The sequence below is a fragment of the Cricetulus griseus genome (genome assembly GCF_003668045.3).
Source record: "Cricetulus griseus strain 17A/GY chromosome 1 unlocalized genomic scaffold, alternate assembly CriGri-PICRH-1.0 chr1_1, whole genome shotgun sequence".
NCBI classification, from domain to species: domain Eukaryota; kingdom Metazoa; phylum Chordata; class Mammalia; order Rodentia; family Cricetidae; genus Cricetulus; species Cricetulus griseus.
In genome coordinates, this window is record NW_023276807.1 from 228217889 (window position 1) to 228241718 (window position 23830).

Sequence of the window (23830 nt, forward strand, 5' to 3'; positions counted from 1 at the left end):
GGCTTGAGATCATCAGATTTCGAAGCTGATGCTCACCCCTTATCTTTGTTTGGAAATGCCTTTGCCTGTGTTAGCCTTGGCTCCTTTGGATGGGGCGCTCTAGCAGAAACCTTTGGATTTTTACACAGACTTATTTTTTTTTTTTGAACAAGGAATTGCCCACCATAGAGATATTATCAGGTAAAATGTAACCATGGTATAAAAAAAATTCACAGGATTGATGTTCTACTTTGGCTTCTCATTGATTCTTGTCTCTTGATTAATGGTTTGTTGGGGGGGTACAATATTCATCTATGTTTAATGGGACAATTTGTTCTCTGTCCCAAATTAATTTTACCTAAAAGCACCTTACCATCTTTTGTACTAAGATGTACCTATCTAGAGTTATTCAACATTATCAACACTCTAAATCACGGATTAAAGGCTTTCAAACAAGGATTCAGCCATGGTTTGAAGAAGCTTTAACCTTTAGAACTGCAAGGAAACATGTTAAGATTTCAGCACTTGAACAACATGGTAATTACTTGATGTATTTGGGGATAGGAAGTTATCTAAGGGTTTGTACCACTAGCAGCAAATAAATTGCTACTTGGGTGAGTGAATTAGAGTGAACTGTCATTTAACCACTGCTATTACTGTCACCAGGATCTTTCATTTGGGGATATCAGTTTTGGAGGATTTTGTTTTCAAGTTTGGCATCTTCCTTGACACTCATCTCTAAATCCCAAAGTTGGGTTTTTTATTGTGTTCTTACTTTCTTTCATAAATAATTCATCAGCAGCATTTTTTATTATCTTAAAAGCTTTCAGCTGTTCCTACAATCTTTTGTTGTCTATGTATTACATTTTGATTTTAGGCAGGTTTCTTTTCAGTTGTTTCCTTGGAATAGGTCTGAAGAATGATTGCATTTTAGGATAAAATATTGTTCTCTATAGTTTTTTTTAAATGAACAGTTACGATGGCTACTATGGATAGAGAAGACAATGGTTTCAGGCTTAACTTCATTAATTCCACCAATTTATAGCAGAGAATGGAAGAAGCTCTAGGACAAATTTTGTGTGCAAAAGCATTATTTTCCCCAAGATTTAACTGTCAGATTTCCAATTAGTAATCAAATGAGCCCATGGGTACTGACACCAGTCAGTTGCACAGTTAACCACTGTATACCACAGCTCACAGTTTTGGTTTCTATTTCATAGGTTTTATTTTATATTTAATTTTATGTGTAGTATCTACATAATGTATATGTGTGGGTGTCTTTGCAGGCTGGAAGAAGGCAACCGATGCCTTATATATAGCTAGACTCATAGATAGTTGTATGGCTACTGGGAATCAAATATGGTTTGTTTACAAGATCAGCAAGTGCTCAATGGCTGAGCCATCTCTATTGCCTCTTTAACTTTGGGAGATATTCCTTCATCATCAGTTGAAGGATATCAAGATAATAGACATCTAAAACATCTCTGGAATTCTACATTAGAACAGTATCATACCTTATGTTATATTTTTAGTTTCAGGGTGGAACTACCAACTGTGAGGAGGTAGTTTTAAATGAAATGTTTGCTTAAGACTAGTCACTAATTCTGGGCTTCACAGTGAGAAGCAGCAGAAATTAGTACTGAGGAAGCCAAGTTGGCTTTAAAATAGGGACTCAGTTATGGTTCTCAAATAACCTTTTGAAATTGCTAAATCATGTTAAGATTTCAGTTATTGAGCTGCACAATAATCATTTAATAGGAAGGATTAGCCAAGGGATTATACCACTGTCAAAAATTAATCTGCTATTTGAGGAAGAAAATTGGAGGTGGGTATGGAATTCACATGGCTCTATGCTAAGCATCTGAATGGTATAGAAAAACAGAAAAAGTAATGGCCCCCAAAGGGAGTGGCTCTATTAGGAGGTGTGGCTTGGTTGGAGTAGATTTGGCCCTGTTGGAGGAAGTGTGCTACTATGAGGGTGAGCTTTGAGGTCTCCTATGCTCAAGTAATGCCCAGTGTGACACAGAGTTCTTTCTGCTGCCCTTGGATCAGCTCCTGCTCCAGCACCATGCCTGCCTGCACCCTACCATGTTCCACCATAATGATAATGGACCACACCTCTGAAACTGTAGGGTATCCCCAGTAAATGTTTTCCTTTGTAAGAAAAAGAAAAAGAAGGAAAACAGAAAAAGAAAATAAATCAATGGAGGAAATGTTGGCAATGCCTGAAGTGTATTCAATGAAGTTAGCAAGATGACAAGACACTGGACCAAGCTGAACTGAAATACTATCAAAGCTGTTTGCATCCTAATTTAGCCCAGCAAGTCCTCTACCAGCTCTTTTCTCCAACCAGATTCTCAGTGCACTCCCTCTTTTCAGTTAGTGTGCTCTGCTTTCTCCACATTTCTAAGCCTGAGACCAGGAAGCCATCTTCAGATTTGTGAACCTTAGATTTGTCACAAGGTTCATCAGTTACCTCCTGATGTTTCTCAGACTCATTACTTTCCCAGAACCCACCATCTTCATGGGATGACAGACACTCATGCCTTGTCTCCATCTCATTCAGAAAGCATTCATCTGAGACACAAACTTATTCTGTAGATTCTTTTTTTCTCAGTAAGACTGACTTGAACTCCTGACTGCACCTCCTAATCACTTGAAGAATTTTAGAAAACAGAGCTGCTGTCAGGCCTGTGGACTCAACTGATCTAGGATGCAGACTGTAGTAAGATTTCTGTAAACTCCCTTGGTGATTCTAAAATATACTAGGGTTGAAAACCCAGGTAAGAAATTGTTTTCCTCTTTTATCATAACTTGCTGTAATTGTTTTGAATTCTCATAAATAAACATCAACAACACTGGAGTGTTTTGGGGGAAAAAAAGAATCTTGAGGCTACAGAGATGGCTAAGTGGTTAGGAACACTGGATGCTCTTCCACAGTACTGAAGTTCCGTTCCTAGCACCAACATGGAAGCTCTCAACTGTCTGCAACTCCATTCCCTTTCCTGGTCTCTGCAAGAGTCAGGCATCCATGTGGTGCTGAGACATACATACAGGTAAACCATCCATACACATCAAAGTAAAAAAAAAAATGAAATAAAAAACTTTTAAAAAATAGAGATTCTTGCGGTTACAGTAAACATAAGCTACTTACCTACTCACTATTCATCCTCGATAATGACATCATAAACTCACCAAAACCTCTCCACGAGCATGGGTGTGGCCTTTGGCTTATTTCTAAGTAATAGATATGACAAAGGTGACATGGGATGGCCTGATGAGTACATTGGGATGTCCTTTACTAATGGACCTTCCTTCCCCTGCTGGCTCCAAGGAAGCAGTTGGCCATGTTATAAGAGGTCCACACAGCTGTGAATAGCTTTTAAGAGCAGAGTGACCAAGTTTTCAGAGCTGAGCAGTGCTCTACCAGGCAAGATCATGGATTCCAAACTCTTCAGGGAATCTAGAAGCAGATTTGTGGCTTATTGTGTCTTAAAAGGAGAACTGGGCCCTGGCTGATGACCGGTGGGGGGCAGTCCTGCAGAGGACCCTGAGATCTGCCAGACCCTGGACTGTAGAAGTAGCCAGACAATGAGAATAATTTAAATTGCTAAGTTTATGATGGTTTTTTAAACCAGCATGAATGTGAACATGGGGTCCTCTTGCAATTTTCATTTAGAAATTAGCCTCCCTGAGGCCTCATTTTCAACTTCCTTCAGCTCTGAAATCTTGTTACTGAGGGACCAGAACCAGGGGTCAGCCTATTGTGTCCTTTAAGATGCTCCAGCTGGAACAGGACTTGAGGTCTTTCTTGTTCTCAAGCCAGCAATGAAAAAAAGGGTTTTTCAAAGGAGAGTTTCCTGTTGCCAGCTGTATTTGGGCAAAGATTCAATGTTCAACTCAGGTGATAAGTCAAGGGGGTTCTGCACTGGGTGAGAGATTGGATCGGATAATGGGAAAGTGGTCAAACTCTTTTTCTCCCAGGGAGTTAAATTCAATGCAAGATGTTGGACTATAGGAGCTGGGTTGTTTTTAAAATAATGTAATCAGTTAGGACTGGTCAGGTGGTCAGTGGTAATAGTCTACAACAAATGTCCGCTGAGCTCTGTCTCAGTAGCGTACATACCTTGCCTGAGTTTTCTCACACTTTCTAAATCTATTGCCTTGTTGAGTTCTAGAAAGTATATTTTAGGTTCTTTTAAAGTATGAAATAAAAATATAGGATATTGTTTAAATTTCAAAGCAATGTATTTCCAGTAATTTTTACATGGTTTCAAGATTCAACTTACATAGTAACATTTAACCAACCACTTGATGGTAAACTTTCAAGTAATTATTTTAACCTGAAATTAGCACTTAAAAAGAGATTTATTTTTGTCTTAGTTAGGGTTACTATTGCTGTGATGAAACACCATAAACAAAAAAAGCAAGTTGGGGAGGAAAGGGCTTATTTGCCTTACACTTCCATATCACTGTTCATCATTGAAGGAAGTCAGGATAGGAACTCAAACCAGGCAGGAACCTGGAGGCACAACTGATGTAGAGGCCATGGAGGGGTGCTGTCTACTGGTTTGCTTCCCATAGCTTGCTCAGTTCTTTCTTATAGAACCCAGGACCACCAGCCCAGAGATGGCACCATATGTAATGGCTGGACCATCCCTCATCAGTCACTAGTTAAGAAAATGTTCTACAGTCTGGCCCACAGCCTGATCTTATGGAAGCATTTCTCAGTCAGGGTTTCCTCCTCTTGGATGCCCATAATTTGTGTCAAGTTGACATAAAACTAGCTAGCACAATTTTACTTTTAAAATTCAGTAAAAGTAGAATCCTTTTCTAAGAGAGATTGTTTGTTTTAGGGATGCTTTAAAAATGTCTACTAAAGAACCAGTATTTTTCTGTTATTTGTTTAAATTACTGAGCTTTACATTTATTGAATCATAATTGCTTATAGTTAAGTGTTTTTGTAAATCCTTTCTAAAATCAAATAAGTTTTTTCTTCCTTGACACCTAATGCTTTCCATCACCCCACCCTAGACTTGTGGTCACATGTCATTGCCACGTGTCTCCGATTGACGTCCCTCTGTGCAGGAATGCCTCGGTACCTTTTTTCTTATATGGGCAACAGCCATATTGGATGAAGAACCCGTTCCACTCCAGTGTGACTTCATCTGAACTTACATTTCAGTTACACCATAAAGAGCTATTTCCAAATAATGGGGGCTGCTTATAGTTTTCAGGGCTTCACATTTTCTTTCTTGGATATGCAATTCCAATAACATGGACAGCTGTATGTGTGCGAGGGGGCTAGTTAGGAAGCAGCAGTGCAGAGCTGATTGCTAACCCTGGAGCTTCAGATGCAGCACTGGAGCCTTCAGATTTCTGAAGGTGTATGCTTCTTACAAAGCCAGATGACAAGCTGGAAGCAAGGCGATGTACAGGCTGTTAGGTGGAAGAAGAGGAAGGACAAATGATCTATGGGGGAGGCCATTATCGTTAGAGTTGGAAGGCTTCTGATAGGTAAAGCGGGAGACTCGCAAACCGTGGCTGAAGAAGTCATGAGGAGAAAGTTATAATGTTGTGAAGATGAGTGACGGAGCCAGGACGGCTCTATGGATTTTATGGAATGCAATTTATTCTGTTCCATTTCCACATTTCTCACCAGCTAAGAGCTCCTTGATAGCCCCACCACCAGCAATATCAGCTATCAGAGCTGATTTTAGGAGATCCAGCCACATACCAAAAGACTTAACATCGGTCTCCTGCTAACCTTGGGTCAAATAACTAGGTCATAAGCCCTAATGAGTAGGCTTGTGTTTTGTCTGGAGTTGCGAAGCCTGTGTGCTCTTGTTTAGACATTGGCTCCTGAGTTCATGTCAAGGCCAGGCCTCTGGCGTAGTCTTGTCAGATGTGTTTCTCAGACCCATATAACTTTTGGGCCCCCAAACTTGAGGAAAGCGTACAGATGGCCCCTTTTTGAGGGTATCCTGGGCCTTTTCTCCCCTGACTGGAGCAGAGGAGTATCACTTGGTTCTGATGGAGATTGTCTTTTATAATTATCTTTTCTGATTTCTTCTGTACCTTCTGGAGGGAACTTGCTGTATCTTTGCTTTCTTGGAGTCCAACATCTTATAGAAGGTTTGTCTAAATGGTCTTGCAGGAAGAGTACAGGATATGTATGGTATGGCAGTTTGATTTGAAAGTTATGTGTTTTTCTGAAGAGGGTATTTCTGTAAAATCAAAAATCTAGCTTCTAGCCTTAATTTCTATTATGTTGCTTCGATTTAAAAACTATACACAAATGTCATCTATACAATAAACAACCTTAAGTAGAACTAAAAAATAGGCTTGTGGTGTTTTAAGTCAAGCAACCTTGAGGTGACTTTTTGAAAACTTTGTATGAATGGTGTTTTCATCAGAAAGTCATTTGTTCTCTAGATTTAAATGCCTTTATATTGGGTTTCTAGATCAGTCAGGACCTATACATCAAAAGACCTTGATGCTAACAAATAGAAATATCCAGGTGGCCTTGTGTGTTTGCTGATGTTCTATTTGTGGCTGCCTTTCTTGGTGTCCTTGTCGCTTTGGGTGTTTAACTTCAAACTCATGTTTTCTTCCTTGCTTTAAAATTGCACTCCATTCCTCATGGAGTGAAGACTAATTACACTGCCTGTATTACTATGGGAGAAGGATGACCTTGTCCCATATGCTAAAGGACCTGCAGCACAGAGAACAACTCAATTCAATAGGGCATATCAGGTGGAGTTGAAGGGACAGCATCAGATACAGGACCCATGGTGATCTCATTGGCAGTGGTAGGTGGAGAACATAGATGAAGCTATTTGAATGAGATCACAGCACGATCAGAGAGAAGAAACTGATGTTGGACTGTGTCTACCATGGTTTGTGTATGTGTGTGTACATGTAAAATCTCTACTCCTGTATCTTTAGTATTGGTGCTGTCAAGTGCATTTAGTGAGGAGAATGAGAAATTATAGAGACTGATTTTCCAGATGGATCATCTCAGCATTTGCCAAATCTTGTTCGGGGTTTTCCAGGATATTACCTCCAAATCCCCAAACAGGATAAAATTGCAAAAATCAATTTTTTTGCCTTTATAATCTTTAAGAGGCTTAAACAACAGATGCATTTTGAATGATAATGAATATGTTAAAACCAAGCATGAAAGATTCTTTGTGCTGGAGGGCACAGCTCTGTAGTACGTGATTCTTGCTTAGTATGTGGGAGGCTCTGTTTTTCTTCTTCAGCACTAAAATAATAGGACTATTATTACTACTATTACTATTTTGTTTTCATCTCCTTGGATTCAAAGAGACTCACAGTACAGTTGAAGAGCAGAGTCCTGTCCTTGGAGTTTAGGCTTTCCTAAACGTCCTGTTTTGGGGCAGTGCCATTTTTAAAATGGAAGAAAGGTTCACAGAGAATTATTCTCTTAAATTCAACATAGTTTCCTAAGCTTCAGTCACAATTCCCATGCTAGGGAAGACATAGGCATGACTCTCTGCCATTATTGGCAAAGAAAGACATACAGAGAAAGTATATGTCTACAGCCTCTACTTAATTCTTTTTAAAATTGTGTATTATTTGATGTGTCTATTATGTGAGTGTATTACATGTGTGTGCACACACACATGCACATATGAGTGCCATAACATGCCCGTGGAGGTCAGAGGACAACTTACATGAGTTGCTTGCTCAGGCAGGGTAGCAAGTGCCTTTGCCACTGAGCTATCTTGCTGGCCCTCTTTTGTCACATTTCTGAAATTTCTAAACCACACAAAATTAATCCTTTTTTCCCTATAATTCATATGGTAGTACAATTTGAAAAGATGTGAGTCCATTTTTATGCACCTTTCACTCATTTCATGTGGTGTGAATCTTGATGTATGTTGCCTAAGGAAGATTAATAGCTCATTGCACCAGATACCACCAGAAGTCTATATAATGGTTCCGATTATATAACAGACTTTTTTTTAAAAAAATTGCCCAAGTTTGGAACTGTAAGTCTTATGTGCTACAGTCTTGTGGCTAAGGTCTTTTGAGCTATATTTGTTCAGAACTTCTCTCCCTCCCACCCCTGCATGGGAGACCCTGCTTTTTGAGGGTACCCAGTATCTTCATGACTCACTTAGGAATGATTTCTTCAGCTGGTTACAAAGAATTTTCCCATCACACCTTTTAGCTTGGCTTTCCCTAGAGTTGGGGTCATCCTTCCCAATTAGGATCTTACAATTTCCCTCACCCTCCTATCCTCCCATGATCACCACCAACACCCCCCCCAACCCATCCCCCAACTCCTCCCCAGGGATAGTGAGGCCCTCCAACAGGGACCTTCAAAGTGTATCATGTTGTTTGGGGGAGGGCCTAGGCCCTCTTTACTGTATCTGGGCGGCAATAGTATCCCTCCATAGGGAATGGGTTCCCAAAGTCCATTTGTGCTCTAGGGTTTAAGACTGGCTCCACTGTTAGAGGGCCCCATAGACTGTCTTGGCCTTATAGCTGGCACCCACATTCAGAGGGCTTGGTTTAGTCCAATGCTGTTTCCCCAGCTTTATGACTAGGGTCTCCATGCTCTCACTAGGTCAGGTCAACTGTTTCTGCAGCACCATTTTGGCTTCTTTGCTCATCCCTCCTCCCTCTCCACAATTGGATTCCAGGAGTATGGTTCAGTGCTTAGCTGTGGGTGCCTGTTTCTGCTTCAAACAGCTACTGGATGAAGGCTCTAAGAATGGTAACTAAGGTAGACACCAATCTCATTATAGGGGAAGGGGAAGGGCATCAATCATAGAAAGTATCGCCCAGTTGTTAAAATTCCCTATCATCCTGGTGTATAGAAATGACTACCTTCTTGTTTCATTTTAGCATGCACCCTGGTTGACATGTTCCTATGCTTATTTCTAAATTATCCTGCCATTTAGAGGCTTAATAATTGTTTCCTGTTTCTTTATTTCTTCAAAGTTGTTCAGAGCAGAGCCTCTCACTGAAGAGTGGGCTCTGTCCTAAGAGATCTGGTGGCAAAATAATTTCAAAGTTGCAGGTGGAAGGATTTTTCATCTTTCATGTAATTTCAAATTGAATAGCCTTTGCAATGAACCACTGACCAGAACCAGTAAGGAGAGCCTGAAGCTGTTCATGAAGCAGCTGCAAGAGTCACTGTAGCAAAAGGTGGCTGCATTATAAACTCAAGAGCTAAGTTGGTTTCTTCTCAAAGACCCAGGAACTGGGGCACTGTTCACACTTGCTAATGAAGGATGCTGGGGGTACCCCTTGTCTACCTAGCACCTCCAAGGGTGGTGCAAGCCAATAATTGCCTAGTTTTGAATCCAATCAGTGCTTTTATGTAGACTGCATTAGTGTGAGCATTTCCCCTTTGTTGAGTGTCTGAAGGGAGCTAATTAAAGATGCTAAAATTATGTTCAAGAATGTGTGGCTTTTCACACCATTTGAGCCAGGTGTGAGGGACTCTCCTTCTGACAAGTAAAACACTCCCCATAGAGACCACCCCCCCTCCAGGCTTTGTCTTTGAGGGAAACCACTGTTTTGATAGAATTTCCAACAAGAAATTATGAAGACAGTCTTGGCTTGACTTTGTTGCTTTCCATACCATTTATTTTACATCTCAGATAAGCAAGAGGATGCTATCTATGTCTTTTCCCCCTGTCTACTGGGGAGAGTATGTGGTGGAGAGCTGAGGGTGTGTGAGAAGAAGGAGACACAGCCAATCCAGGATGCATTGGCGAGACATACATATTTATGTGTATATTTATTTATGACTTACAGAAGTTATGCATAAAATTACAGTGTATAGATGAAATGCAAAATAACCATAAAAAGTATGTAAACATATATGTCATCAATAATACATAAAAGGTCTGTATATTGTAGATATGCATATATCTTATATGTGTACATTGAAATCGGCTTCCTTCACCCTCAAAGTTTCCCATTTATTTGGCTTGAAGACTTTGGAAACCACCCCTCTGAAAATTTGCAAGGAACTAGTTCACACAAGATAACCAAGTTGGTCAGAACAATTCTCTCCCCATGCTGACATGAAAACTGACATGCACACCCCCTGCCTCCATTATCAGTAGATGTTTTTTAGGGAAGACATACTTTTCCTGACATCTTCACTTTCACAATTTTGACACAAATTGTGCTACCTTATATCTCCCCAGGGGGTTAAATAGTATGTTGTAAGCTCTATGGAAATGTCAGCTTCTGGCTATTTTCCAGGCGTTCACTGAACTGTGACACCTTGGTTGTTTTTAGCTCATGAGCCCACCTCAGACCTCATCTTACAAGGTGAGGTCTTTTGAGATGATCGAATAACAGTTAACATTTTAGGAACTTCTCAGTATCCATAGCCTTTCTCTGCAATGATAACTGAATTGTTCCTTCATCTGAAAAAGGTAGGGTTTATCTCTGTGAAGGACTATTTTTGGCAAGGTGTTTGTTTGATGTTCTCTCAAGATTCCAGTCATAGGTGCCTGCTGGAGTCTTTACGAAATATAGCCAGCAGCTGAACGATTAAGGCTTTAATTTTAATCAACTTGATTGTTCTCCTTCATTTTAAAAATGCCAATGCTGAAGAGAAAATACTGTTAAATTCTCTTTGTTTCTCTGGCCTCTATCCAATGCACAAAACCACGTAGGTTATCTTACACAGTGACACATTTTATTGTGTGTTTTCTCTGTGATTTTAGTGATGATCATTTGCACAGCCTAGGAACTCAGGGTTTCTTTAAAACAAGAATAGTCCATATTAATGTTCGTCTTTTTGATCTTCTGACATCATTCTTACCATATATTTAAACATATCTATGAGGTAGAATCTACACACAATGCAATCTGCTCAGATTATCCCCGGACTCATTAGCAGATTGGCACCCCTGATTTGTGTATGTTAGAGCATGTTTCCCTAAGTCATTCTTTCCTATTGCTGTAAATTCATTTCATGCAGACACCACATTTTGTTCATCTATTTTTCAGCTGTTTAGGTACTTTATTTTTATTTTATTGATTTTTCCTCCAGGCACACTGAGACATATTTGAAAGAGAACTGAATATATGTCAGATAATGTTCTATGTCAATAAATGTTTATATTCTGAAGTGTGCACCATGCTAATTAATGTATGTATCACTTAACATACTTATTTTAAAGCCTTTTTATTAGAGTTTTTATTTATTTGTATGTATATATGTACACACATGCCATGGCATTTGTGTGGAGGTTGGAGGAAGCTGATTCTTTCCAACCACCACATGGGTCCTGGGGATCAAACTTAGGTTGTCAGCAAGTGCTTTTATCTTCCAGGCAAATCTTGCTGGTCCAACACACTTATTTTTTATGGTAAAAATATCTGAAGTCTATTTTTGACAATTTTTAAAGTGTAATACTTTACTATGAATTAGTTACTGTGCTAATTAGTTTTATATTTTTGTCAGCTTGATACTTTTTTTTTCATCATCTGAGAGGAGGAACCTCAATTGAGAAAATGTCTTCATCTAGACTGCCCATAGGCAAGTCTGTAGGGCATTTTTTAAAATTAACAATTGATGTGGGTGGGCCCAGCCCATGGGGGGAACTGCCAACCCTGGGCATGCTGAAGAAGCCCTGAGGAGCAATCCAGTAAGCAGTGTTTCTCCATGGTCTTTGCCTGATTCCAGATTCTTTTATTTTAATTAGAAAGAAAATTATTTTACATGTCAACCCCAGGTCCCTCTCCCTCCCCTTCTCCCCTGCCTCTTCCCACAACTAACACCCTACCTCTCCCATACCCTTTCTGCTCCCCAGGGAGGGTGAGGCCTTCCATAGGGGGGGTCTTCAAAGTCTGTCTTATTTTTTGGGATAGGCCAAAACCCCTTGTGTCTAGGCTCAGGGAGTATCCCTCCATGTGGGATGGCCTCCCAAAGTCCATTCCTATGCTAGATAAGTACTGATTGACTACAAGGGGCCCCACAGATTTCCAAGTCTCCTCACTGACACCCACATTCAGGGTGTCTGGATCAGTCCCATGCTGGTTTCCCAGCTATCAGTCTGGGGGCCAAGAGCTCTCCCTTGTTCAGGTCAGCTGTTTCACCAGCCTGGTATGGACCACCATCAGTCTTCCTTCTCTGCAACTGGATTTCAGTTCAGTTCAAGGTTTAGCTGTGGGTGCCTGCTTCTTCTTCCACTAACTGTTGGATGAAGGCTATACGATGTCATATGAATTAGTTATCACTGTGACTTCCTCCAATGAAGGACTGTGGAAGTGTAAGCAAAATAAACCCTTTTCTCTTCAAGTTGCTTTTTTTTTCAGTGTGTTATCAGAGCAATAGAAACTCTAGCTAAGGCAGAAATTGGTACCAGGGCATGGAATATTGCTGTAAAAGACTTGACCATGTGTTTTTGGGAAAATTGTGGTGACATTTAAACTTTGGCCTGGAAAAGCCATTGAGTTTCCACAGGTCAGGGCTGTTGTATGGGAGGCGGGAAGATACAAATGTTAGTAGCCATGCAGATGATGGAAGCCTGGCTGATATGTCTCATAGGGAAGTTTTGAGATTCTTGTAGAGACTCATTTGGGGTTGTTTGATATTTTGAGTTAAGCATCCATGGCTCTGGTCAGCTAGGGCTAAAGAATCTGCTCTAGGGGAGACAAGAATCATTGAGGTGAATTCTTTTGGTAGGTGTTTCTTCAATGTCAAGACACAGAAACTGTGGTCTAGAGGGAGATAAGGCTGCACCTTCTGCTTGCAGCCAAATTGAATAATGTGAAAGAGTCTCTCAGGTAGTGCTGGTTTTGAAGATATGAAGGGGTCATGGGAACAGCTGAGACTTGGCATTATGAATGTCCATCAGAGGCCATGGGGGATGGCACACCCTCAGTTTGCACTAGGAGGCCAGGATTGAAGGAGTCATGGACTAGAGTTGAGAACTGGCACCAGGCAACTGGGTTAGAGTCCCTGAATAAAGCCCTGAAGAGGCTATTGGTGAAGGTCTAGCCAAGTTGCAGCAGAGACTCCAACATTTTGGAGATGCCAGTACCATGGCATGATGATCAAGGATAGTCAACTCTTTAGGGTACTTTCTTGATTAATGATTGCTATGGGAGGGCACAGTCCACTGTGAGTGGTGTCACCCTGGACAGGTGGTCCTGAGCTGTATAATAAAGCAGGCTGAGCAAGCCATGAGGAGCACACCAATGAACAGCGTTCCTCTGTGGTCCCAAGTTGCTTTTGGTTAGTGTTTATCATAGCTATAGAAACCCTAACTAATACAGTTATCATACTACAGAATATATGTTTAGAGTTATCCATTGTATCTAAATACAGCATTATACTCTTTGATTGACACCTCTCCATTCCCAATGCAGTCTCCATTTTTTTTGTCTCTGGCATCCAAACGCTTTTATTTTCCCCTTTGGGTTCCAGGTGCTAGTGAGATCACATGGTATTTGTCATTTTGTGCCTGAACTGTTAGTATAATGTCATCATGTCTCATTCATGTGAAAATCATCACATTTTTATTCTTTCTTATCAGTCTGTACATTGTCTGTTCTATACATGCATACACTTCCATTTCCTTTATCTGTTCTTCAGCTCCTGGGCACTTGAGCGGACTCAGTTTCTTTGCTGTGGTGGATAATGCTGCAGTGAATGAGGATGTGCCCTTTGTCTTACTGTTCGTTTCCCTTAGTCGAGCACCTGGAAGTGAGCTTGCAGGCAGGTAGTGTTTCAGTTGCTATAGTGGCTCCACTAATTTCCAGGGTTTTCCCCTACCCTGCTATCCTTTGCCTCTGTAATAACAGGCAACTCAATAGGTGAGAAGTGGCATTTTGTCTTGGTTTAAATTTGTATTTTCCTTTTGGATAGTAGTGAATATTCTTTCCATATACCCATTGACCATTTGTTTATCTTCTTTTTTGAAATGCCTGGCAGGACCCTGTGGTCATTTTTAAATTGGGTTGTTTCCTTGCTATTGTGTTGTTTGAATTCCTTGTGCGCTGGGGATAATAACCCTGTGTCAGATGCTCAGTCTGTAGACATTTCCCCCTTCTCCAGATCGTTCTTTCTTCTCCTGCCATCTTTGCTGCATGGAAACCTTTTAGCTGGATGTGTTCCTGTTCGTATTTTCTCTTGTCTCTGTCTTTGGGGTCATATCTCAAAATTTACTGGCTAAGCCAGTATTTCAGAGCTTTCCCTATGTCCTCATTTACTGATATTAAATTCATGTCTTATATTTAATTGTTTAATCCATTGTGAGTTAATTTTGTACATGATAAGAGTTAAGTGTCCAACACGTGGCATCCATTTTTCTTAACACCATTTATTGAAGAGACTGTCCTTTCCCTACTGTGTGTTCTTGGCATTTTAGTTGGTCATCTGACCATAAATTTATGGTCTTATTTTTGGTCTTTTTAGTCTGATCCATTGGCTTATATTTCTACTTAATTGCAGGTTCATGCTAGTCTTATTACTGTTGCTTTATAATATTTTGAAATCATGTAGCATGAGGCTTTTAGGATGTTTGCCCAAGATTGTTTTGGCTAGTCAGGGTCTTTTGTGATCTGTACAAATCATATGATTGTTTTCCTGTTTCTGTGAAAATGCCATTTTTATTTATATAAAGACAATATAGATCACTTTGAGTACTATGGACATTCTTATAACTTCTGATATGTGATATCTTACTATCTGTTTGTGTCTTCATTAATTTCTTTTATCAATGTTTTATATTTTTAAGTAAAATATTTCATCTTCATAGTTAAATTCATCCCTATTTTTGATGCCATCACAATTATTATTTCTGTGATAGTTGGTAGTTAGTACATGGAAATACTACTGATTTTTGTATGTTGATTTGCTGGTTATGGTGGTACATGCGGGTAGGATTTGCTGAAGGAGTCAGAGGCGGGAGGATCATGAGTTATATGTTGATTGTTTTGATCCTGAAGCTACATTACATTCACTTACTAGTTCTGCTGGGAGTTCATGTTCTCTCAGTGTGTGTATTCTTTAGGATTTTCAACATAAGATCCTGTTAGTGTTTTCTGTCTAATGTGTAAGATACATAATTTTTTGTTTAAGGTTGACATCATGGTCAGCATTCAAATACAGCTTTTTTTTGGGGGGGATTGTGATGTGCATTTTCCTTTCTCATGGGTGAATACCTAGGGGTGGAGCTTCTGGTTTGTGTGATAACTATGTGTTGTTTTCCAAGGCAACTGGTCTGTCTTACATCCTCACCAGTAGTACACTAGACTGCCAGTTTCTCCACATGCCCATGTTACCCATTATTATCTGCCATTTTGATTATAGACCCCCAGATGGTGTGACATTGGTATCATATTGTGATTTCATTCCACTTTTTCTTGATAGCTAAGATCTTAACCATCTCCTAATGAATGTATTGGCCATTTTCATAGCCACTTTGGACTCATTTGTCAAATTACTTGTTGGTCTATTTTTTATTGTTTACTTGTAAGAGCTTTTTTATATAATAAAGATTCACATTCTTTGGGTGATTAAAGATTATTAAATATTTCTTCCATTCCAGGAGTTGTATTTCTACTTTTTTGATCATATCCTTGGGAACATAAAGATTTTAATTTGATGAAGTAAAATGTGCCTATTATTCTTTGGAGCTTTTGCTTTTTGGCATTTGATTTTAATTTAAATATGTAGACAATGCTGTGGTCGTACCATATGAGAAGGAAGACTTATTGGCTGTGTAACTGTTAATTGTCATTTATATGGGATTCAAAGCAGACTTGACTTTCGCTCTGATATAGATGAATCTTGTTCTCATAACTCTTGCCTCTTCATCTTGATTTACCTGCCCTTCAGTTGGTTCTCAGAATTCCCACATCAATCCTCTTGCTCATCTCTGATTCTAGCTTTGACAATGTGGGGTGAGGCCAGGCACACCCCTCCCCCATATTTAAAACATCGGACTTAAAAGAGACGGGATTTTTGCGCTTTCCGCCAAGTGTGTGAAGAGGCCCACAAGTCCAGGTGGAAGACTATAGACCAGGCAGGGGTTATTGTTCTAGGAAAGCCCTTGTACCACAGGAGACAGATGCCACGGGAAATTTCCCACCTCTCTTCCTCTCTTCCTCAGGAGCAATTCTGGAAGTGAATTGTTACTTATGTATTTCCCTCCATCATGCTCTCCTTTCCTTAGATTTGTTCCAGAGAAAGCCTCCTGAATCTATTTCCTGCTCTTGGGTCTTTGTACAAGGTGAAGGATACTTAATAGATTTTGGGAGAGAATCATGTGTGGGTAAATCTTTTTTGGAGCGCTTTGGAGTTTCTCGTTTTTCCTCAATCTCATTCACAGTGTCCTCCCCAGAGAGTCCACTCCACATACTCTTGGTGTTGGGCCCTCTTCAGTGTCATGAGGGTCTTGAATAGCACTACATGAGGGTTCAAGTTCAGCGGTTGTGCCCATTTCACTGTCCCTCTGCCACCAGCTCTCTGTTCTGCTGGTGTCTCAAGGATGCAGATTCAGCAAACAAGACACAAGGCATACAATTAAGTCTGAATTTCAGAGAAACATCCAGTAATTTCTTCGAGTAATAAAGTCTCATCCATATTGTTTTTTACCTGGCAATCCCATCTCTACACTCTTGTGTTTCCCTCAAATAGCACATGGAGGAATGATTGGTACCTCTGCCTAGTGAGGCAAGAAAAGTCGAGAGGACTTAGCAGTTGCGTAAGCAGAATGCTTCTCTTGGCTAGCTCCTTGCTAAACCTGAACTCAATAAAGGGAGGAAAAACTCATTTTGAATAGCTGGGTCATATGACCGTTCTCCCCATTGGTTCATTTGATTCTCAGGTTTGCATTTATGGTCTAAGAAGAATGGACAAGGAATTTGAAGGTGGTTTTTATGTGGATAGCCTGCCACAACTCTGTATTATAGAATGCTTTTTGGTAGGCTCTCAAAATAGGGAAATATGGAAAGTTCTATCTTACCCATGGGTGTATTAAGGTAGTCTCTAGCTTTTTCTTCTAAAGCCATGGTAGAATTTGCTTATAATATTAACTCAAGACATCATTCTACTCAACAGAATATGAGCTTGACAGTTGTTGGAGTTTCTCCATAGCAAAGATGAAGTTACCTTATTTGTTACCTAATTCCAATATTGTTCAAATATTTTGGAATACTATGCTTTCTGTCTTATATTTAAAGAAAGTGGGTCTTCATCTGATATATGATCTTGAGTTGGTGAGACACGGTTAGGCTCAGGCATAGCCTCAATTCTCCATTGTCTAGTCTCATGTTTCTTCCTAAGTCTCCTACATTTATCGCTGATGCTCTTTGCTGACAATATTGTTGAGCATCACTTCCATTAGAACCCTGCATTTCCCTTCCTGGTTGCTAGGTGCTCAGAGCTCAGTTCCTGACTAGCATTTCATCCTGAAAAGTCAAGGGAGCTATGCCACCAAAAGTGACACTCCACAGCAGGAGCCAGCCTGCATCCTTTGCCTGGCAACCAGGGCATGCTGAGATGGAACTGACATACTGGGTGCTCTTTGAATGTATTGCTGGCAATTGCATCTTAACCTCAGAGCTTCTCCCCTTAAGACTCACCTGTTCCTACTGTAGCAAATACATTATTTAAATAAAACACCCTTTCTTTTTGGTTCAAAATGTTTTTGTTTTATACTAAAATTTCCCTGTAGAATAGTCTGAAAAAAAAACCCACAGGTTAAATTCCAAATGTTTCCTTTTCATCCCCCCCCAAATTTTCTTTCAAAAGTACCTTGAAGATACAAAACTCATTAAACGTGCTTAAATCCCACTTTTATGGTAAAAATAATATAGTCCACCAGGTTTTTCCTTGGAGGGTGCTAAGAGAAGGTGTTTTGTTTGAAGCCCAGCAGAGATGCTGGGCATCTTTCTGTAAAGAATTTCTTTCACTAGAGGTTCCCTAAATATTAGCTTGGAAACATGGTTTTTCATCATAGCAAGTTTAAATCCCCTTCTTTTTGGTAGAGATTCAATTAAAATTAAAATCCAGGCTTAAGGGGGTGTAAAAGAACTTCAAGAGAAAAGCATTTAGAATGTTGTAATGGTAAACACACTTGCAGGGATTAAAACTGAGCCTCCCCTGTAATACATGTAATTTTAAATAATGCTTAACAAACAGATGTACTTAGAACTAAATTCAGAGCAGCCTGTTTTGTGTGATTTCTGAGTGACATCAACCTGGACAGTCCTTGAATCAAAAGGTTGCACTATTCTTTGGTGAAATTCTTTCAGGCCATCTGTTCTGTCCCCAGCCTTGGCGTTTCCTCTCCACACTCTTAAAAATAGTTCTGTTCTGCATGTGCTCTGTTAATATTGCCTTGAAGTAGAGCCGCCAACAGCTTTCCATGGTCACAAAAGCAATTTTGAACCTGAGCTGTGCAGGGCTCTGGGGTTCTGTAGAGGAGCTCATAGGCTGGGGAGATGCAGGGTTAGTAAAGGCAGATTCTGAGTTAGACAGGACACCAGGCATCAGCTTCCACATTCACCAGAATAGCTGGGATGCTTTCTAGTCTACTTGGTTCTGGAGTTGTACCAAGATTTTCCTTTATTCAAAAGTGATTACAGGCATGGAAAACAGCAGCAACCCACCTGAAGCCACAGCCCTTCTCTTTCTGTGAACAGTTCCAGTTTGAATTGCTATTTATGTCCACGGAAATGACAGCTCTACAGTTTCTTTTTCACTTTAACAAAACCCAAAATAATTCAATCAAACTCTTCGATGTCATTCTAGGAAGAGATTCAACATCATCATTTTAGGCAGCCCTTAGCACAGGAATGCAAGATGCACCGATATAGTTGTTACCACTTGTAGCCACATGGTGTCACTGTGAACAACTGACCATTTAGACTGATGCTGCCAGTCCCAGTCTGGTTCCGGCTGTGCAAGCCATTGAGACTCTAGGAAGGTAGTTGGCAGTAGTGGGCACTCCACTGTCTCTGTGTCATGATTAGGGAGGAGTATCCCCACTGCCAGAGTCACAGTTCCTGTGGCCCATGAGAAACTGTCCCCGGAGGCTCCAGAAACACCTCTAGTGGGCGGACTGACTCTGTTCAGTGCTGGGGAATCAACCTCTGTGTCTCTCTTCCAGCCCATCTTACTAGGGGTTGGGAAGCTTTCTATTTTCCTAGTCTTTAACCATGATGCTTTACTCTCTAGAGGCTGGGTCTTCCCCATCTCACATCTAATGCTGACTCTTCTGATGTCTGGCCACAATACCTTTCTTAAAGTCTGATATTCAGATCTGGGGGCTGCATTCATGTATAATCAAGATGAGTTTCTGACAGGCCATCCAAGGAAAGAGAAGAAATAGAAGGTGCACAAATAGGAAAGCAGGCAGATAATTTGCTGCTTTTTGCTGATATCATAGAACATATATGGAAAACCTTGAAGATTTCACTAAACAATTTAGAAGTCATATGTACAGCCAGGCATGTAAGTCAGCCACAAAAGCCAGTAGTTTGGGGCTATTGATGAGGTTCAGCACTTCAGAGCTTGTCTAGGACCCAAGTCCCATGAATGGTGAAAAAGCGGTCACACACACACACACACACACACACACACACACACACACACACACACACACGCTGGTAGTGAATATTATGAAAAGTAATCCTGAAAACTATCTCATTTATAACAACTACAGAAATAAAATATTTTGGGCTAAATACGAGTTGAAAAATATGAACTAGAAAACTATGAAACATTAATGAACTAAATTGAATAAATAGCTGGGAAATGATTCAGTGTTCACAAAACAGAAGAATTCACATAGTTCAATTGTCTATATTACCCAAAGTAATATATATAGTCATGAGATTCCTACCAGAATCCCAGAGTTCTCTTTTTATTTTATTTTTATTCAGACTTTTCCTTTAAATTTAAAAATGTTTTTACACACAGCATTTTTTTTTTTTTGAGATAGGGTTTCTTTGTGTAGCTTTAGAGCCTATCCGGGCACTCACTCTGGAGACCAGGCTGGCCTCAAACTCACAGAGATCTGCCTGCCTCTGTCTCCCAAGTGTTGGGATTAAAGGCAAGCGCCACCAATGCCCAGCCACCCAGCATATTTTGATTATATCCTTTTCCTGGTCCCAACTCCTCCCAGTGCCTTCCTACCTTACTGCCCACCAATCTTCATATGTTGTCTCCCTCTCAAAAACAAACAAAAACCAAAGGTCAAACAAACAAAAATTCAAAATTCAAAAACAAAAAGATGTAAGACCATGGGACCTGGTGCAGACCTGTGCACGCTGCCTCAGTTTCTATGATTCATCTGAGCTTTGCCCGTGTTGACTTAGAGGGCCCCGTTTTCTTGGTGTCCTCCATCCCCTTTGGGTCTTACATTCTTTATACCTCCTTGTTTGTGGGGTTCCCGGAACCCTAAGGGGAATGAGCAAAGTTCCTTTTTATATAAACAGAATAAAACAGTCCTATAATTCATACAGAATCACAAACAGTAACTGAGGTGACCTCATGAGCAACAGGAACAATGCTGGAGGTTTCTTCACACTGATTTTCAAACAAAATCACAAAGCAATAGTAATCACAACAGGATGATTCTGGCATAAGAACAGTCTCCATCAAATAATGGAAAAGAAAAAGGGGAACAGACTTTAAAAAAAATCTTACAGTTCCTTTGTATATATACATTATGTATGGATTCCAGTTTTGTCTTTTTAGGGGATCCCTTTGTGTACACACTTGTGTGTCCATGTGTCAATATCACACTTTTTCTTTGGCTCTTTTTCTTCTGTTTGTTTTGTCCTATTTTGGCTTGTTTAGTTCTATTTGATCTGATTTTATTATTATTCTTAGGAAGCTTATTTGTTTTCTAGGAAGAGACAGAAAGGGTGTGGATTCTGACAAGAGGGAAGGTGGGGGGATCTTGGAGGAGTTGTGGAAGGGTAAATCATAGTAAGAATATACTGTATGAATTATTGTATGAATGCATTTATTATATGTATTATTTTTCAATAGAAGAAAGAGAAAAAAGGACCAGGAAATGAACCAGTGCATATGCGACCAGTTGGTTATGAACAGAGATGCCAAATAAATACATTGAGGAAGTGACAGTCTGTTCATTAAACAGTTATAAAAAAATATTGACATTCAGAAGAATATAAGTGGGCCTTTATTTTGTGTGACATTAAAAACAATCAATTCAAAATGAATTAAATGCTTGTGATATGGAACTATAATACTTCCACAAGAGGACATAGTGGGGAAGCTCTACACCATGGGCAATACATTTGGGGTCATAACCCCAAAGATCACAGGCAACAAAAGCAAGTGCAGACAAACAGGAATACTTATAACTAAAACAACAAAGTGAAGATAGAAGGGATGTCTGCAAATTATACATCTGATATGGAGTTAATGCCTCAAATATTAACCCAGTTTTAGAATGACCAAAGGACCCAGCCTGACACTTCTTGAAAGATGAGGGTCCATAGATATACAAAAATGTTCATCACTATTCAAAAGGGGAATGCAAATTAAGACCATGATGGAATATCATTACTGTCCATCATTATCATAAAGACCAAAGATCAATAAATGCAAGAAAAAATGTCTGACATTGTCCATCATCAATGAAATACATCTCACCCCAGCAGGAATGATTATTGTCAAGGAAATGAGTGACAACAAATCCTGGTGAAGATGAGGAAAAAGAGGAACACTGAGAGCACTGCTGATGCCAGTGTCACCTACACAGTTGCCATGGAAATCAGCGTGTGGGTTCTTGGCAAACCAGAAAGAGAACTCCCATGGAATTCCGTTATGCTGCACTTAGGTAGAGCTGAAGGGATTTAAGTCAGACTCTGATTTGACACATATAGAGCCTGGAAGTGTCCCAAACACTGAAGGCAAAAGACAAATACTTGTGAGCATGTGGAAAAGGGAATCATTATACACTGTTGGTGGGAATGTGAGTTTGTACATTCATTGTGGAAGGCAGTGTGAAACCTCCCCATAAAACTAAAAATAAACAGCCATATGAGTCCATGACCCCACTTAAGGGTGCATATCCAAAGGAAATACAGTCAGTATGTCAAGGAGGTGTCTTCACTTCCATGTTCATTGCAGTATTGTGTGCAATAGCTAAGAAACTGAATCACCCTGAGTGCGTGATGAACTACTAAAGCAGAGGTTCTCAACCTGTGGGTCTCAACCCCTTTGGGGGGAGGGGAATCCAATGACCCTTTCACATGGGTCACCTGAGACCATTGGAAAACACGGATGTTTACATTACAATTCTTAACAGTAGCAAAATTACAGTTATGAAGAAGCAATGAAAATAATTTTGTGTTTGGGGGGGGGTTCACCACAACATGAGGAACTGTATTAAAGGATCACAGCCTAGTCTTACTATATAACTTGCCATGGCATGTTAGGTTGCTATCCTTGGGAGGCCTGCCCTTTTCTGAGGGTAAATGGAGGAAGAGTAGATCTGGGAGAGAGGAAGGGAGTAGGGAGAAGAAGAGGGAGGGGAAAATTTGGTTGGGTTGTAATATATGAGAGAAGAGTTTAAAAAAGAGAAAGGTCACAGCATTAGGAAGGTTGAGAACCACGGTGCTAAAGTAAATGTGGGTGTGTATTCACTGTGAACCATCTGCTTTTAAAAAACGTGTTGTTAGCTACAACATGGATGAACCTGGAAGATATCATGCTAAGTAGAACAGGCTAGACCCAGGAAGACAAATATGCCCACTCCTTTCTGTGTAGAACTACATTAATCCATCTCAAATAAACAGAGTGGGATAGGAGTACATTGGTTGGAGGGTGGGAGGAAGGAAGGGATTATGGCAGAGCGGTAGAAAAATGTCAGTTGGACAGGAGGGTTAAGACTTATTTCTTTTGAGATATACTCAGTATGCTGATACAGTACAGATAATGTCTGTATTGACTTTGAGGCATGGTAGCAGATTCAAAATTGCTTTTATGTAGCTTTAGTGAAGAGTCTGGGTAAAAAGATTTAGATTTTCATGGTGAGAGAAAGAGCTGAGGAAAAAAGAAGCCAAGATAAGTAGTAGCTTCTAGGATGGCACTGTCCCCTTCTGGACACCGATGTCATAAGAACGATGCATTGGAGAAAAGCTGAGCTGGCTGTGGGGATGGAACCAAGGGCTGGATGCACTGTGCATAGAGAAATGGCTAGAGCAGCACTGTTTGTGAAGACAAGGACAGAAGTGCAGCATAGGAAACAGAAGTTGAGATTCTCCAAGGATGCCTCAGAGTGACACCATCTTGTCACTCTCTGGGCAAGTGATGATTTGGGAACAGTGTGGGAACGTGAGAGGTGTGTGAACTTGGGTAGTCTCACTGAGGGGAGCAATTGTTCTCAGGAAAGAACCATGGGACATCAGATATTTATCTCAGGAAATAATACTGAGAATCAACAAATGTGGTAACAAGAAGCTGAAAAGCTTCTACACAACAAAGGAAAAAATCACCAGAGTGAAGATACAGCCTACTGAGTGGGGAAGAAATCTTTGCCAAGCACACACATCAGATAAGGGATTAATATTGAGGCTATATAAAGAACCATTAGAATTAAACACCCCAAATCTAAATCATTGAATCAATAAATGGGCTAATGAACCAAATCAATAGATCTCTGAAGAAGAAACACACATGGTGAATGAATACTTCAAAATGAGTCTCAATATCCTAAGCCATTCGAGAAATGCAAATTAAAGCTGTTTTGAGATTATCCATCTCACCCAGTTTGAATGGCCATCATCAAGAAAACAACTGACAACAAATGCTGGCACAGGACACTCTTCATTGCTCAAAGGAATGTGGACTGGT